Raw genomic sequence first — 19,472 nt, forward strand, 5'->3', positions numbered from 1 at the left:
TTTGAGTTGCCTATCAAACAGCCTTGGTGTCACAATCACTCATAACCCATTAACAGCTGCGTTTGGTGTACTCCCGGATGGGCTTAAAGTGGAGAAGGACAAATTGATTGTAATTTCCCTTTCCACACTTCTAGAACATAGACTTATCCTGCTCAAATGGAAGAATCTCAGCCAACCTGTACAAAGTCAATGGGTAACTGATGCTGTATTTGAAATTGGAAAAAATTTAATTCTTACTTAGAGGATATGGCAAGATCTAATAAATCAAATCTTAGAATACAAGATTTAAAGATTTCTTCATCATGTTGGCTCTTCTCTCTTTCTGTCAAGTGGGGGTTAAATTCTGGTTTGTTAAGTTTGACTTTATTGTATGGAATGTTGTTTTCTTTAAATAAAGTCAATTAAAAAAAAGAAAATTATGATAATCTTTTTGAATTGTGCTTGGGGGCATCCATTAATCTTTGTCCACTTGCATGGCTCCTTTTCAAAGTTTCATGCATTTTTCTTGCTCTTTTTGCTTCTTGTTTAGTACAGTAAATTGGGATAGGCTTTCAGCCTTAAAGCTCTATAATAGTCATCTATGGACACAGTAAAATCTTGGTTTTCCACTTAATAATTCAGTGTGCCACTACTAATATTCATTTTAGTACCACCATGAAATGCTGTGTGGTGTTTTTAATTAAAGTTTTGAAAGGACAGAAATAAATGTTTATTTCTGACTTGCTATCACTTTCACTAATCTGTTACGTGAAATGCTCTGCTTGTGTCTCACATTGCTAAATGACCTTTAATGTTAATTTTTTTAATCGATTTCCTGGCAAACTTTGTAGGACTTTACTTACTTGAAAACTTACTAACTTAAAAAGGCTTATGGTGTTACAGGTTTGTATCCAGATGAAGAAGATTAAATTCTACCCCTGTTTAATAATAGAGTAAAAGGACTAAGGTTTCTTTTTAAATGGATGCTGGAAGATAGTGGCAGGTCCTAATAATAAACTTTTTTTTTATGTAATACTTGATTTTACATAATACTTACTTACACTAACTATCCTTGAATATGTGAAATATATCACCTGCAGAACATGGCATATAAGTGTTTCATTGCTAATTGTGCATTTGAAGTTTAGTGTAAAAGTACATTAGAGCCAGACCCTTGTTTACTTAATGTAATCAGTGTGCTTTCAATGTTAAAGTTAATAGATACTGTGCTCATTACTTGGATGATACAGGTGCCTAAGAGCATTTTTTAAGAGCTAGGGAAGAACTTGCTCAATTTTGACTGCATATATAATGAAAACAAGAAAATAGTTTTTGAAGATATGGGGTGGCCTCCCAGCTGTGTACTATTGGGTAATTTGTGAGTGGTATTCCATCAACTCATGTTAAACTAATAAATGTAAAACACACTCTTTCTCGTGGCTTAGCCTTGTTTGTAATCACAGAAGTACTTCACCGTCTGGGAATCGTCTGGCCTTGTCTATAGAATTTTCATACAGTGCCCTGCAGCAAACTTTTGCCTCTGCACATAAACTAAAGTTACAAAATATTCAGTTGTTCAGGGTTTTTTTTCTTTGCATTTTCCACTCAAATGTGACAATGACATAGCATTTTGGAGATTTCAGTCTATTAAGCTAATTATTATATTTCTAGGTTTAATTTTTCTGACACTTTTTGCATTGTTTTTACATTGAATGATTATAATTAAACAAAAGGGTGATGATTGATCACAGAAACAGAAAGAAAGCTGAAACTTGCAGCTTTGCTGGACCAAGCTAAACACAGATACTAGTCATGGTCACTGACCTCATCCATTACCCCAATTTTCATTCTCCAACACACCTCTTATTCTCTACTACCATCTCTGCTCTTACCACAGTCACTTGCACTGTTCGCCCAACTGGCATCCCACAAAAACTCTTAAGTTTGACATAAAGAGGAGTGCATAAAGAAACATGAGTTCAGAAGTAATTTGGGATAACGTGACCTCTGTTTTTGGCAGCTGGTCCACCTCCTTTATAGTTTACTTTCAACTGTCAGACTGCAGAAATCCAGATGGATTTCTACCAGTTCTCCGTGGACTCGCACTAAATCTGATATCTCAGGAGAGAACCCAGTTTAATCCCATAGTAGGTGGATGGATGGATTGATTAGTTGATTAATTTTAACAAATTCTTTCTAACCATACTTTTTTTTTATTTTAGTGAATTCACAATTCAGATTTGTTCAAATAATAATTGGAACATATTGAATAGTGTGACATTTCATATTATTTTGGTGTAGATATTCATCTTTAATACTGAAGATATTTATATCAATGTTTAAAAAATACAGTAATAATATCTGCCCTATTGTTAGTGTCTTAATATTTAAAAATGGCACTCTGCCCTCCCTGAATGGCCTACACATTAATTGGAAAATTACAAACATAAGGGTTGTAAAGCCAAAAACACCTAAATCATATGAAAATATGAAAGTAAGCATTTGTGTTAGGATATATTATTTCATAATTAACTGGGAAAATAATTGTTAACTGTTTGAATGAGAAAGCAATATGCAGTCATTCTTGTGGTAATTTCAATAATTTAACAAATGTTTGCTTAAATAAAAAACAATCGACTTCATATCATTTTTCTGGAACTAATCAGATGTCATTCTTTATTCAGTATCTCAGTCAAAACCGCTTACAGTCCTGTAGTTTAAATATATATTTGAACAGACTATTTTTTGCAACAGAGTACACAAAGGTACATTATACAGTTACACAGGTTTTGTAGAAGAAGTGAACATAAAGCTTACGATCTTTGAAGCTTATTGTAATTTGAGACAGTAATTCAGAATAAAAATAGCAAATGGTTAAAAAAAACATTTAGGATATACATTCATTATAAACATAAAACAGTTTTAAGTGACAAAATTAAACCAATTTGATCCTGTTAGTCTTATTTTATTTACTCTTTACTGTATGTAGCAATTTTCATCCCTCCAAAAATCCATACATCCTACGAACCCACTTATCCACAGCAGAGTCTTGGGGAATCTGGAGCCTGTCCCAACAAACATTGGGCATGGGACAGGTACAATTTCTAGATGTAGTGCCAGTCCATTGCAGTGTGAACACACTCACACACAGACACACACTAGGGCCAATTTAGCATTGCCAGTCCACCTAACCTGCAAGTCTTTGGATTATGGGAGGAAACCCAGACAGACATGGAGAGTACATGCAAACTTCATGCAAAGAGCACCTGAGATGTAAACCTTGGTCTTAATAAAAGTTAAGTCAATTCATTAAAAATGGGAAAAAATGTCCTTTCTCTTGAGTCTTATACAGTCATGTGAAAAAGCAATGAAGTTTAAATTAAATTGTTTGTAGTAGCATTTATACTTTATTAATAACATTTTAGGAAAAAATATATTTTTCAAAATGTTTAACATTATAGCTGATAGAGTGAAGTGTAAAGTGACATTTAGTATGAGTAAGACTAAGTTGGGTTCACATAACTTGCAATTACTGGAATTAAGTTCCGCTGAATACTGTTCTGAATAACTTTGTACTGATTTTAAAACAGTCATACTTAATAATGCATGCTTTATTTCCTTATAGCAACATTGAATACGCAGAATGTTTTATAAAGAGAATGTCAATAACTAATACAGTACCTTTTTACATATAAAATACTGTTTATACTGTATTGAATATGTAAAATGTTTTTTTGGGTATCTGAGCACAGGTTTTAAATTTGAAGTAACTCTTGCCAAATGTCCTCTTGGAGATTTACTCATACAGAAAAATATCTAGGTACTTCTAGAAACGGCTTAGATTTGCAGTTCTTGTAGATTATTTGTTTTACCTGCAATTCCAAAGGTAACATATTATAATGCATGTAAAGCATGAAATATACAGTATTACAAATCAGAAAGCATTTGGAATCTATAAATGTATACATTGATTTAGTAAATGTCAGTCCCTTATTTACAAATGTTTCTTTATTTTTTTATATTTTTATATAATTACCTTAATTATGATGAACAATTTTTTTTCAGCTATAGTAAACATTGCATGCTGCTAAATGTTTCACCATCTTTGACAACATAAAACATTAAGCAAAATCTAGTAGCATTGTTTGAAAATGTGAAATGTCAAAAACTTATGATCATAGTACAGTTGTTTATAATCCTAAATAAATTTTATTCCTCTGTTGACTTTTTTTTTGCCTTAACATTTAAAGCACACACACTTTCACACGTAGACGTTTAAATATAAGATTTGTATTAAAAAGGAGAGAAGCTCGATATTATTATTCTGAACATGTTATAGTTTGCTAGACAAAATAGGTTACAAAAAATTTTAAATGTTATCATAATAATAGGTTAAATGATAAAAAAAGCTTATTTTCTACCTAAAAGGTTTCCTCCCATAAATCCAGAATGATCAAGTATTTTTGCAAGTTAATTTCTTTATTTCTCACTAGATGTTCAAATATAATATACTGTAGCCATTTGACACTTCAAAAAAGACTCATTGTATATGTTCTTTGTGAGTTCAAGTAAGTCAAACTGACCTGATGCCAAAGAATTGTCAAATTGAAACCCAGCTTAAGCCAAATGTTTAAAATCTTCTGTCTGTTCACAACAGACTTCTTCTTCTTATCAAGTGATTATATAGCTACATATGTGCTACCTGATTTTAAACATGAATTTTGTGTAGAACAAAAAATATAATTTATGACAAGGGAATTGAGACTGGTGATGGATTACAATGTATGTTTAAAAGGACCCAACTCTGTGAACTTAACTTAAAATGCTTACATATTAACTGCAAATTGAATCTCTTGGCAGATAATTACACTTAACACCAATTAAATATGCACATTAAGGAAATATAAAATGCAAAACTTCAGGAGTTATTCTCATAGGAAAAACATTCACTGCTGTTAAAAAATGCCTCCTTAAAACTTACAAACCCAGTGGTAACAGTGAGGTATGCTCCATTTTGTTGTGACATAGCATTGGTGGTTGTTTTAACTGTTCATTTCCCACATCTTCAGAATATGTCATTTTCACAGATTAAGAACAAATGGGCAGTATATGTTTCATTCCTATAAAACATTTGAAAGTAATCCTTCTCTTTTCTTGGTATAAATTTGATTAAATAAACTAAAAACATGCCCTATAAGCATGAAGCTATGTACATTTTCCTTCCAAAAAATCAAAGGTGACACCAAGCATGTACAGTATATATCAAGTTTTCTTGTTAAAGTCAATAATATGTGTTTTTATATGACGCATTTCTAATTACAAGCCAAGAGGGTTGCACTTATTTACAAACAGAGTAAAATTCCAATAAAGTATAATGTCAACAAAGACATCATCCAGTATGGCTATAAGAATAACCAAATAAATTCATCTGAATATAGCACTTTTTTGTAATGACCCTCAGTCACCATCAAAGCAGGAAGAGATACAGAACCAAATATACAAGCTGAGCTCTAAAATAAAAACCATAGCAAATAGAAAAAATCCAGCACTGACCAATATCAGAAGACGCTAGGAATTATACCTGTCACTTTCTAAACATGCATCAAAAGGAGCTATACAAAACAAAGCAATGTTCAGCGTAACAGTTAAAACAACGATGCATTTTAATATTTATAGAAGAGTAACAGAAAAGGATATCAGAAGATTAGAACCTTAAAGTTTTGACAAGGACAGGCCAGTTTGCTCAACAACGCTCACTAGTCCTACTTACTTAATTTCTTCCAAAATAACATCAAATCTAGTTTCAAACAACTTTAAAGTACTACTCTCTACCGCACTGCTTGGCAGTTTATTTCATGTGTCTATGGTTCTCTGTATAAAGAAAAACTGATTTCAAACATTTGTGCAGCATTTACCCTTAACAATTTTCCATTCTGTCCCAGTGTTTTTGTTGAAGAACACATTTTAAAGTAAAAGCCTTTATTCACTGTACTAATTTATTTCATGCTTTTAAACACTTTAATCATGTCACCTCTTTAACTCCATGTGCTTAAGCTGTAAAGCCTTTATTTCTTTAATCTGTTTTCATCACTGAAATCTTACAGTCGTGGAATCAGCCTAGTTGCTCTTCTCTGGACTGTTTCTATCACTGCTACATCTTTTTTATAGACTAGAGACCAATACTACATGAAATACTCCAGGCGAAGTCTTAATAGTGTGTCATAAACCTTAAGCCTAACCTCATTTTACTTCTGCTCTACACATAGCTTTTGTGTTTTATGTAGATTAAGACAGTGACAAGTCCACTATGACTCCTATGTCTTTCTAATAAGGGGTATTTGCAAGACTCAGACCTCCCATTATATTTACTTACATTAAATTTCATGTTTGTAAATTGTGAGTTGAGCCAATTCTGAAAGTAACACATTAAGAAGGCAAAGAAAATTGAAGTCACCAACAGTCATCAAGAATATAATTACATTTATTTAAAATGCGCTATGAGTATCATCACTAGAATATTTAATTTTAGAATGCTTTATTAGAAATAATGGCCTTCAGTTTTGGCCCATTTGTACAAATACACATTACATCAGTTTTCTTTACAATATTTATACTTTTTGTTCCTCTTCTGTCATTCCAAAATAATGTGAAGCTTGGCTTACCTCACTGTGGATTACATTTGCTAAAAGAATTGCAGTGCTTCAGCTTGGTGTGACTTACATTTTAATATTTAAACCACAGTTTTGAATTTTCCTCTCTGAATCTTCCAATTACTCAGCCCCAATCTGCAATTTATATTATATAAATATTATATAATATTTATTATTATCACAATTATATTGTGATAATAGTGTCATCTGTGAATGAAGTAAAAGCTTGTTTTATGCTTGTTGGATAGAAATTTCTGTTTTTTTTTTAAACATTGTATGTTTTAATTATAATCACGCTGAGCATTTTATTCAATACAGTTACACAAATGACAATAGAATATGAACGATTATATGAAACAGTAACAGAGTGCACTGTTCAAAATTACCTCTAATCGCCTGTTGCATTCTGTGACTCATTTAAGTTCAGCATGTGTGTCAGTGGATAAAGATATCACTGTTGGTGGCCTCATACAGCTAAATGAATAAGTAACCATTAAGGAAATGTTTACTGGAAATTGAATGAATAGCCGAGATGATGTTCAAAAATAAATTCTTATTAAACAAATAATTTGAATTACAATTTCCATCAAACCTTCTGTTCTTAAAGACAAATGTACTGTATATCCAATAAAACAAGTTTATAATTAGTAAGCAGTCTTCACATTAATGTAATATTTGTTGCAACCAGTTACTTTGTCTTTTGCTGAACTTGTCAGACTTTGTTTTATGTTCAATCTTATATATACACACACTGGCCACTTTATTAGGTACACCTGTTTAAGTGCTTGTTAACAGTAATATCTAATCAGCCAATCTCATGGCAGCAAGTCAGTGCATTTAGGCCTGTAGACATTGTCAAGATGACCTGCCGAAGTTCAAACTGAGCGTCAAAATGGGAAAGAAAGGTGATTTAAGTTACTTTGAATGTGGTGTGGTTGTTGGTGCTAGACGGGCTGTTGTGAATATTTCAGAACTGCTGATCAACTGGGATTTTCACACACAACCTTCTCTAGGGTTTGCAGAGAATGGTCCGATAAAGAGAAAATATCCAGTGATTGGCAGTTCTCTTTGCGAAAATGGCCAGACTGGTTCAAGCTGATAGAAGGGTAACTTTAACTCAAATAACTGGTTGTTACATCTGAGGTAAGCAGAAGAGTATCTGTGAAAGCCCAACACGTCTAACCTTGAAGCAGATGGTCTACAGCAGCAGGAGTCCACACCAGGCGCCACTCCAGTCAGCTAAGAACAGGAAGCTAAGGTTACAGTTCACACAGGCTCACCAAAATGTGACAACAGAAGACTGGAAAAATATTGCATGGTCTGATGAGTCTTGATTTCTGCTGTGACATGTGGAAGGTAGGGTCAGAATTTTGGCTTCAACAACATGAAAGCATGGATCCTTTCTGCCTTGTATCAACAGTTCAGCCTGGTTGTGGTGGTGAAATGGTGTGGGAGATATTTTCTTGGCACACTTTGGGCTCCTTAGTACCAATTGAGCATTGTTTATAGTAAATGCCACAGCCTACCTGAGTATTGTTGCTGATCATGTCCATCCCTTTATGACTGCAGTGTGCCCATTTTGTAATGGCTACTTCCAGCAGGATAATGTGCCATGTCACAAAGCTCAAATCATCTCAAACTGGTTTCTTGAACATAACAATGAGTTCACTGTACTCAAATGGCTTCCACAGTCACCAGATGTAAACCCATTAGAGTGCCTTTGAAATGTGGTGGAACGTGAGATTTGCATCATGGATGTGCAGCTTACAAATCTGCCGCAACTGCATGATGCTATCATGTCAATATGGACCAAAATCCCTTAGGAATGTTTCCTGCACCTTGTTAAATGTATGCCACAAAGAATTACAGCAGTTCTGAAGGCAGCCCCAGTACTAGTAAGGTGTACCTAATAAAGTGCCCCATGAGTGTAGACTCAAAATGAACTAATGGTGTGATCATAATTGTTGACTACAGTCTTAGTTATATATTGTAGTCATGCTGCATATTGTCTGTTAATGCTTTCTGAGTTTATTGAGATAAGGAAAGTGAAGTCTTGAGAGTTACACTCACTAATCCTATCACTGGGGACTGGTGATGTGTTGCTTGCAGTTTAGCATGTAAGAAATTTGCTGTTCTCTGTTAACAAGACAATAATGACCCTATAAACCTGCAAGGATAAAAAAAAATGTTAAGAGTGTGATAACCTTTATTGATAGTATCATTGTTTAAGACAGTCGGTGAACATGTAAACATTGCAGAAGACCAAAGGTTCAAGACAGAGCTCAGTGATTCCACTTGGTGTAAATGCACCTCCTTTTGGGCCTCACAGCAACTCTTATTTGTAAATGTGTTTTTAGGGTGCCATACTCTAAAATTTTTGTAAATTCCCTTTTAAAGGGAGGCAGTCCACAAAGAAATGGTTTATAAGTGAAAGCATCAGTGGCTTCTCTGTCATTAATATTTTAATAGTTGTAATTCTTTACTATAACCCTCCTATATAATTATGTGTAGTTGATAAATGGTCTTGTCTGGTCTACAAGCATGTTGGTCTAAAGTCATTTCAGAAGCCTGCGTGAGTGATACTGATGAGCAATCCTGGAGAAAACTAAGGCTTGCATGCTGTAAAGTATAATAATATCACTTAGCAGCCAAGTGCATAGAGAGATGTTTGAAGTGGGAGACATAAATTATACATTGTAAACAGTGTGCAGTGAGATATGCTATAACCAAGCACTCAATTAAATTATGATAGGGTGTTTTTCTTTTTGTTTTTTTAATGGTGCAGCATGTTATGTGCCCTGGTAAAACTTTTAAAGACCCTTTTGATAATGTCTTATTAAGTTTATTTGACACAGCAGCTTTGTACTAGGTGGTAATGGAAGATTTGTTCTGAATTATATATGCTGCTCCATTCTTCAGACTTTAAATAGCAAGAGAACTAGTTCTTGTTATGCTACAGCTAGGTTGGGTGATTATTTATTTGTTTGCAAGTTTTCCATTTCATTCATCCATCCACACATTCCCATATCCTAGACCTACATTTTAAGTGTGCAATAAACATACAGATACTTTTGAGTCTAACATTAAAACATTAAATAATCAATGTTTGCTGCTGCAGGCATAAAGTTTCCTTTTTTCAAAACCCCTGTATAACAAGTGGGAACATATTGATCATTTTATTCTGTTTCTCATTCTGAACTTTAGTATATGCCTCTTCAGTCAATAAAGACAGATCATGGGTATATCTTTTTTTTTTGGCTTTTTATTTTTTTTCCCCTCAATTTTTCTTTTTGTTGCACTTTTTGTACCTTATGCTTTAGAATCAAGATACATTTTTGATTAATCACAAAATGCTTCAGGGTCACCATGAGCAAATGTGTTTGTGGAGTGTCAGCTGATACTGTCAGATAAATGTTTTAAGCTTAGCCAAGGTTCATGCCCCAGCTTACGGCTGTGCCAAATGTCCCGTCTTGTTAAAAAAGATAACAGCTCCTCTAGAGGTGACCGTGCTGTTTGTTTAGTGAAAGTGCTGACCTTGCCATATGGGCTGGCACTTGTGTGAATTAGTGACGCTTTTTATTTTAGGACATTAAACTGTTAGCTTCTGTGTTGTTCATAAGGATAATAACATCTCAGCTCTGGACTTAAAGTATTTTTTTCCTGACAACCATTTTATAAAAAAAAAAAAAAAGCATTCAGCTGTATGTCAGAGCTGATTTCTTAAAGGTTAATACTTCCAACATGTTTATTTACGCAGAGACAAGAGTATTAAATTATTTTTTATGTTTCTGTGGATTATATCATTTTAATTAATAGAGTGGAGTCGCTATATATTGGAGGGGTTTTTTTTCCAAAATATGTAAAAGTGCACCGTTTAATGAAAATGCTGCCTGAACAGGTAAATACAGATTGTTGAACAGAAGTCATAGGAGCACATTCTGATAAACTTTAAGCCACATTAAATAAAGTAGCTCCATATGATTAATAGGTCTTCAGGAAAGAAAACAAATTCTGTACAAAATGATGGTTGGAAGCAGGAACATCTGCTTGTCAAAGGAGGGGCCAAGAAACTATTCAAAGGATATCTGAAGTAAGCATCTGATAATGATGTGCTTGGGATAATTAATGGAACACGATACTTCGGGGATTATTTATTAGTGTGTTTTTAGCTTGTGCTATTAACACTTTGAATTTCACAATCACTAAACCTGTATTTTTGTTTGTAAATCTGATTTGCTATAAGTAATTGCAGATATTTTTAAATAGGTAATATTATTTTTTTGATGCCATCAAGTGAAATTCTCTGTATCTGCAAGAACTATAATTTCTCTGTATAAATTTGCCATTTAGGTACTTTGAATGTACTAAAGATTATGATTTACTTTTTTTTTAATAAAATAAATGTGAATAGTGACATATTTTTAGCAACACTATAGGAGGCTTTCTCATTTAATGGAAAAATGATGTGTATATCATTAAAAATTCAACCGCTTCCATTTGTTGAGGCTGAAAGACAAATGTAATATGCCCATACAGTATAATGTTAAGCTAGAGGGTCTATGCATATTACTAAAACAAATTCAGTTGCTAAATTTAACATTTCAACCACTGCTCAATGATTTTAACAGAGGCTGAATAAAAAGAGCTTGGTAGAAACATGGCTCAAATGCATGCTACAATATTAATAGGCACCTTGAATCTTGTTCGATTTATATGGTGCCTGAAGGGAATTTGCTTTTTTTTCTGTTTTCCATGATTGATCCTGAAATATACTCTGTGTTTTATGTTTATACAAGAACATTTCTTTTAAACTCTGGCAATAACATCAGGTTCACTCAAACATAAACTTTAATCCTAGATCTTAAATGAAGCTCAATATTTCGGTGTACTATTGTAAGGTAAACTAGTGATTGATTTTGTTATAATAAATCACTTTATTCATATGATCACAATTTTCATGAAAAAATTTTGAAACTTGGAGTAGGTTTTATACTATATATATGCAGATTCTTAAAGCAACAGTTCTTCCAAAAAAAACAAACTTTTTTTTGCCTTAAGAAACCAGAGTACTGTGCTTACAGTATTAAATTCAAGTTGGATTATTTAGCTCTGTTTCATGGGCTAATGCTAAACCAGTTATAATAGAACTTACATGTCCCAGTTAAGCAGCTCAGTAATTAGAATACTGAAATCTCCACACAGATCTTTTAAATCTATGTTGTTAGGCATTATGGACTTGTGCATAATTATACAGATTAATAAAAACAAAAATGCACTAATATCTTTTGAATAAGCATTTTAATGTAATTATTGTTTATCTAAGTACTTTTCTAGAATTTATGTTGAATTTGGAGAAAGACGCCGATTTTGTGAGTGAGCAGTTACACTCTTCCTCTAACACATGCACTGTTTAGACAGAAGTCTGTGAAATGAATTAACTATCCAGAATAGAGGAACTCAAAAAAAGTGTTAATTGTATAAACCGCCTTACTCTGATCTCTGGAAGCAGCACACCATCCATTTAAATACTTGAGGCTTGCTCTACGGTGTTGACAGCGACTTCACATAGCTCCAAAATAAACAACAACCTGTACATACATATAAGGCATACTTAAACAGAACTTGAATCAAATAACTTTGTAAAATAAGAGCAGACTACGCAGGGACTGATATTTTAAATCAGAATTGGTAAAAAAAAAAATACTAAAAAACAATCTTTTCCAATGTTATCATTTCCCAGGGATAGTATATAGACCAAGAACTCTGTACCTGTTTAGTACTGTATGTAGTAGTAGTAGTATCTGCAGTGCCACTGTGCCTTCCATTGTTATTAAAGGAATATTCCACCCAAAATTATAGTTTTTTAATTGTCACTTACCCATTTTGTTTGTAGTGATAGCTGAGAAAATTTTTCAATGTCATGCTTTCATGCCAAACGAAAGTTACAAATTTTTTGATATAAAATTAGTCTATGGTAACCAACACTGAACAACAGCCTTACAAACAATATCAGAAAGTCAATGAGAAAATCTCACATTACATGTCACATAATCCACATATCAAGTCATCCAGTTGAATGCACACAATGATCCAAACACATGTATTATTGCTGAAATATTGTTTAATAAACCACCTCAAGAAAATGTCCTTAAGAATGAAAATGAAATGCATTTGAGTATTTGAATTTTAGACCCTACTCCCGTTGTTACGTTTATATACATAGTACCTCAGGATTTTTTAATGGCAGTCTGTGAAACTGCACAGTTAAGATGAACTTTTACTCGTTGAAGAATCTCAGATATGCACAAAAATGAGTTCCTTATGATGTTTTCATTTGCTTTTCTTTAACTTTCAATCTTTAGTTTTACGTATCCCTCCGTGCATGCTTTTTGTTGATATCATATGGAGCACAATGTTAGTTAATGAATAAGCTGTTACTGGGTTGGACTTCTGACGAATGAATAATGTGGGGAAATGGGTCTTCAATTCAAGTGCATGGACATGTCTTTGTCTGTTCCATTTTTGTTCATGAGAGTGCTTTTAAGAAGTGGTTAATTTAACAAAATATTAAGTAAAATACATGTGTTTGGGACATTTTGAGCATATGACAAGAGGACTTGATACAGTATGTGGATTCTGTTCCGCATGTAACATGAGATTGTTCCATTGACTTTTTGATATTGTTTGTTATTGTCCAGCATTGGTCAACATAGACCCCAGCTAGACTAATAAGTGTGGCATTACAGTACTGAGATGTTGTGAGAATTTTCGGTACTGCATATTGTGATTACTGGCTGAATGTAGAGCTGGAAAACTCCCTGTACTCCAAACAGCAAAATCTAGAAGTGCCAGTAAGGAGTTCTGGTGAGTACCAGTCCACTTCAAATACTGGTTCTAGTGTTTGCCAAAGTCATTTGAAATACTTGGGTTAGTCCAATGAAAAGAGACAGATCATTCACTCACCGATTCATTTGGTTATTTCATTGAGCAGTATTCATCCCAATCCTTGCACGAAACCCAAAAAGCACTCTGCATCTCTCTGTCCCCACCCCTTTATTACTGTTTGGCAGACTGAAAAGAAAAAATATTGAAGAAACTTCTGCTTAATAATAGAGGCTTTATAATTTTTATTATGTAAATGCTTCGTAACTCTTCCTAGTTTACTGTACTTAACCATATTTAACCAGCTTGAAAGTTACATTTTCACTAAATCATTTATATAATTTTAAGCAATTACTAGCATATGTTTAATATCATTATTTTTTTAAATTTTATTAATTTTAATCATTCCATACAAATATATCAGTTTTTACAAAAAATAGGATTGAAAACAGATCGATTCCCACCCCTGAGAAAGAGAGCATGGCCAATGGGGTAAACCTTAAAGCTTGTAAACATACCTAAATTGATTAGTTTAATAGGGCAATAGAGATGAATGGAGAAGTGAAAAAATGCGGAGAGAATTGCTTCCTCTGTGCTTTAAGAGCTTATTCTAAAATATTATTGATTAGATCCTGCCAGGTTTTGAAAAAGTTCTGTACAGATCCTCTAACTGAGAATTTGATTTTTTCCAATTTCAAATAGTATAAAACAACGGTTTCCCACTGACTTAAAAGAGGAGAATTAGGATTCTTCCAGTTTAGCAAAATAAGTCTGCGTGCCAAAAGTGTAGTGAATGCAATCACAGTTTGTTTGTCCTTCTCCACTTTAAACCCATCTGGAAGATCACCAAACACAGCTGTTAGTGGATTCGGAGGGATTGTGACACGAAGGCTGTCTGAGAGGCACTTAAAAATCTTGGTCCAAAATAATGTTAATTTGGTGCAGCCCCAAAACATGTGACCCAGTGAGGCTGGGACTTGATTGCAGCATTCGCAGGTTGGATCTTGCCCTGGAAACATTTTGGACAGTTTTAAGCGAGACAGATGTGCTCGATATATAATTTTGAATTGAATAATTGTATGCTTTGCGCATATGGAGGTCAAGTGAATTCTTTGTATTGCTATTTTCCTCTCCTTTTCTGATATATTCATTAAGAGATATTTTTTCCCATTGTCCTCTTGGATATTTGAAAGGGAGGGACTGTAAAATAATTTTATATGTTGCAGAGATGGTGTTTAAGTCCTCGAAATTGAGCAATATTTTTTCCTGCGTGTAGGAGGGTGCAAGATGAGGAAAATCGGGCAGGTTCTGTTTAACAAAGTTCCTAATTTGAAGATAGTGAAAGAAATGTGTAGCTGGAAAGTTAAATTTGGAATGCAATTGTTCATAGGATGCAAAGATGTTGTCTATATAAAGATCTATAAGCAATTTAATCCCAAATCTTTTCCAGATATTAAAAACTGCATATATTTGCGAGAGTTGAAAGAGGTGGTTCTCTTGCAGGGGTGCCACAGATAAAAGATTCTCCATCTTAAAATGCTTTCTACATTGGTTCCATGTCCTGAGTGAGTGAAGCACAATTGAGTTATTAGTATATTGGCGATAACTTGCATTTATTGGGGCACAAAGCAGTGAATATAAAGAAGTACTGCAGGATTTTACTTCTATTGCGGACCAAGCCTGTGTACGTTCATCTATTTGTGTCCAGGTTTTTATAGCTTGTATGTTTGCTGCCCAGTAATAAAACTGAAAGTTGAGTAGAGCCATGCCACCTTCTGCCTTAGGTCTTTGTAGGGTCGTTCTTTGGATACGTGGATGTTTTGAGTTCCAAATAAATGAGGTTATGGTTGAATCTAATTGCTTAAAAAATTAATTATTGATGTATATTGGAATGTTTTGAAATAAAAAAAGAAGCTTAGGAAGAATATTCATCTTGACAATGTTAATTCTTCCAGCTACAGTGAGATGAAGGGTTGACCATCTGTAGCGGGGCAGCATAGTTAATGTTGTCAAACATTAGTACTGAGTGCGTCTTGTTTCCATTGTCCCGTTTGCTGTTTATGTGTGTGTCAGTGAATGCCGTCCCCGTAAAGGGGGACGGATGATGGAAGGAGACCGCAACTCCAAACCTGGAAAACACCTGTTCACTATTAATCAATTACAGCCGTCACAGGACTATTTAAACAATCAGGAGGAAATAGCAGGGTAAAAGGAGAGAAGAGAAGGGAGAGGAAGAGAAGGAGAGGAGAAGTGAAAGGAGACCATTTTTTCAACTACGGATTCAACTTACCTGCTGTTTTTTCACATCGCGCATTCGCACCAGTTTGTTTTCTCATCTGCAGAGACCCCGGGGTCAGAACTTCATCCACCACACGCCGAGGAATCACGGTGAGGTTGCTCCAATTGCCTGGAAAATCAAACAACTCATTTATCTATAATTCAGTCATGCATATTCAGGACAGTTTTTATAACCGGACTCAAATTCACAAACTTTCATTCCGTATATCATTCATTGTTGTTGTTCGTTGTTTGTTATATGTTACAGAGGCAAGGGAGGGTTTGTTGTATTTATATATGGTGGTGTCTCGTTGTTGCTGTGGTGGAGGGATATTTATATTTATATATGTATATATTTCTATTTTGCATTTGTCTTGTTATTTCATTTACTATAATTAATCATTTAATTTTACATATCTGCTTTTGTGTGCTTATATTTACACTGTCGATTGTGGGGGAAAAAGTTTAATTTGTTAGAGGTACGGCTTGATAGTTAGATTTAACCTCAGTAAATTATCCAGGCCACAGGTCTTGGAGGTGTAGCTGCCGGCTGGGTAAGGGGTCGGCCGTTACATAAGTGGTGCCCTCTCTGAGGAATCTTAGTAAATACTATCGCTGTCTGCCTTTAAACATTTCCCCGATTAACAACATGTCTGTACTGCGTGCCGACCAGGATGACACCATTGCTTCGCCGCGGTGTGAGGAAGGAGTAGCCGGGGCACAGCACATCACGGTCAGAGCGTGTTCAGCGGTGCAGGAGGTGGTGGATTCATTGCAGTCGCTGTACCTTGAAGATCACCATGGACCTGAGGAGGAATGCCTGGAGGATGTCTCGCCTCTGTGGGAAGATCTGGCACAACAACTAACCCGGCTGGATGAGAAAGTCCGCGAGGTTGCTGAAAGTGCGCTGGAGCGCGAAGATGCCTTGCGGGCTCGCATCAGCAGCTCCCAGGAGGGAATAAAAGAATATATCCACGATCAAGTTAAACTCCTGGGGCGGGAAATTGTGTTGTGCCTCCAGAGACGAGATCAGTGCTGGCAAGAAACTCTTCAGGGGGAGGTCCAAAGGAGTCTCCAGAAGTTACGTCAGTCACCCTGTCATTCTACGCCGTACGGGTCTCGTGGGGGGGGTGAATACATCAATCGGCCCTCTGTTCCTGGGGTGCGCCTTTCCTTTCCCACGTTGGGGGCTCAATATAACATCGATGATGTCCTCAGCTTTGTGGAAGAAGGGGAGGCGTATCTGGCTGTTAACCCTTTAACCCCAGAAGAGCTTATAGGGGTGATAGGGGCATCCCTGTCTGGGCCGGTGCGGACCTGGTGGCTGACGGCCAAGAAGAATATTAAAGACTGGGGATCCTTTCGTCGATCTTTCCTCGCGGCGTTTCTTCCGGAAGATTACGAATCTGAACTGGAGGACAAGCTGCGATCCATGGTGCAACTGCCTTCGCAATCCATCCGGGACTTTGCCTATGAATATTGGGCTTTGTGTTTGAAGTGGCGGCTGGCTATCTCTGAAGAAGAGGTGGTCCGCCGCATCTTTAATGCTTGTAACCCGCGGTTAGCTGGAGGTCTCAGGGGGGTTGTGGGGTCAGTGGAAGACCTGGTGAAGGTGGGCTCACAAGTGGAATGGGACTGGGTAAACTCAAAAATGTACTGGAACAGAGTACAAGCCAGTAAACGAGAAACCCTGCCCCTAAAACGCCAGTGAGCCAAACCTTGCCGGTCGGAAGCCTTTCTCGCCATCATGCAAGCGAGTACATCCCTCCTGATCGTCCCAGTGACGCTGCGGGGGTGGCAGATGGATACGGTGGTGGATACAGGTAGCCATCACACCTTAATCCATTCAAACATATGGAAGAAGATTAGCTGACCGACAGACAACTTAACATCTGCCCCGTCTGTCCGATTTGTATTGGTAGATGGGAGTGAACACAGGGCCCTGGGCAAAGTCCCCTTGAGGTACAATGTACTCTCCACCACCTGGGAAATGGATACATATGTCCTGGATGACCGGCACCTGTCCGTCCCGTTACTCCTTGGGCTGGATTCCTTAACCACCATGAGGATGACCATCCATCTCAGTCCCAGGGGGTATACGGTGCCGTAGGATGGGGTATGCGAATTCATTCATAAATCCAAAGAAGATCTTGGCTCAGAATTCATTGGTTTCTATGCGGCAGTGAGAAGTGACGCAAGCACCTCAGCGGCAGCTCCTGTGGAGGAACATCCCGAAGAGGTGAGGCCGGTGCTGAAAAAGTGGGCTGAGTATGGACTGAAAAATTAGGAGTCGCCCGTGGGGTTACCCATGTGATCCACACCTCAGACGAAATTACAGTAAGGCACCGAGCATACCGCGTTTCTCCACTAAAGAAGGGCATAATTAAAGAACACCTTGATTGAATACTCGCCGAGGGAATAATCGAACCATCTTCCTCCTCCTGGGCGTCCCCTGTGGTCCTCGTGAAGAAGATGGATGACACCTATCGTTTCTGTGTGGACTATCAGGGGTGTTAACGGAAAGACGAGCCTGGACACATATCCCATGCCCCTGGTTCATGAGATTCTGGAGTCACTGCATGGAGCTGCAGTTTTCAGCACACTGGACCTCCGCAGTGGCTATTGGCAGGTGCCGATGGACAAGAGGAGTAAGAGGAAGATGGCAGTCATCACCCCCAAAGGCTTGTTCCAGTTCAAAGTCATGCCTTTTGGGCTTAAAAATGCTGGGGCCACCTTCCAGCGGCTCATGGAACAAGTATTGAGGGGGTTGATAGGCAAGATCTGCTTTGTTTACATCGACGATGTCATTGTTTACTCCCCTTCTATTAAACAACATCTCCAGGACTTGGACACCATCTTCCAACGATTTTATCAAGCGCACCTCACGCTGAACACGAAGAAATGTACCTTCATTCAACCCCACATCCGCTTCCTCGGGCACATTCTTTCATCGGTGGGGGTCGCTGTAGACCCCGAGAAAACCTTAGCCATCCAGGACTACCCCACGCCCACGGATTTGAAATCTTTACAACGTTTCCTTGGGTCAGTGGTGTGGTATCATAAGTTCATTCCCAGGATGGCTGATATAGCGGCTCCCTTGAACTATTTAAGAAAAAAGGATATCCCGTGGGAGTGGACAACAGAGAGCCAGGATGTGGTCGAGCAACTAAAGAGCCACCTTCAAGAGCCGCCCGTTCTGGCCCAGCCAGATCCGCAGCTCACTTTCCAGGTACAAATGGATGCCAGCAACCTGGGGCTTGGCGCCATGCACACTCAGAAAATCCACCAGGCTGAATATGTCATTGCTTACACCTCTCGAGCCTTGCACGGCTCTGAGCTGAATTATTCGACGGCTGAAAAACAGTGTTTGGCTGTCGTGTGGGCTGTGGAAAATTGGAGACACTATCTGGAGGGGGTTGAATTTGAAGTGTACACTGACCATCACGCTCTGACCTGGGTATTTAATCACCCAAAGACCTCCTCCTGTCTAACCAGGTGGGTACTCCGCCTTCAGAACTTTACTTTCAAGGTGACCTATCGGAAGGGCTGTGGCAATATCGTGCCTGATGCTCTATCCAGGGTGTCAGAGCCACCGGGGATGGTGTGTTTGGCAGAGGCAAAGAAGATGGTCCTCCCTCTGCCAAGAAGCCTTCAAGACCTGGCTCAAGCACAAGCCACCAGTCC

The 19,472-nt window shown here is 36.9% G+C and overlaps 1 protein-coding gene and 1 long non-coding RNA gene across 2 annotated transcripts in view; one reads left to right on the forward strand and one right to left on the reverse strand.

Moving 5' to 3' along the window:
* The window catches only part of fam172a (family with sequence similarity 172 member A), a 744,353-nt gene that overhangs the window by 670,000 nt on the left and 54,881 nt on the right, over positions 1–19,472 (forward strand). The window lies entirely within an intron of this gene.
* LOC127528864 (uncharacterized) overlaps positions 1–19,472 on the reverse strand; it is a 109,263-nt gene that overhangs the window by 17,700 nt on the left and 72,091 nt on the right. The window contains exon 2 of the long non-coding RNA XR_007935470.1: positions 4,961–5,099. This is a non-coding gene — a long non-coding RNA (uncharacterized LOC127528864). The remainder of the gene's footprint in view (positions 1–4,960; positions 5,100–19,472) is intronic.

The sequence above is a fragment of the Erpetoichthys calabaricus genome, chromosome 7 (genome assembly GCF_900747795.2).
Source record: "Erpetoichthys calabaricus chromosome 7, fErpCal1.3, whole genome shotgun sequence".
In the NCBI taxonomy this organism is placed as follows: domain Eukaryota; kingdom Metazoa; phylum Chordata; class Cladistia; order Polypteriformes; family Polypteridae; genus Erpetoichthys; species Erpetoichthys calabaricus.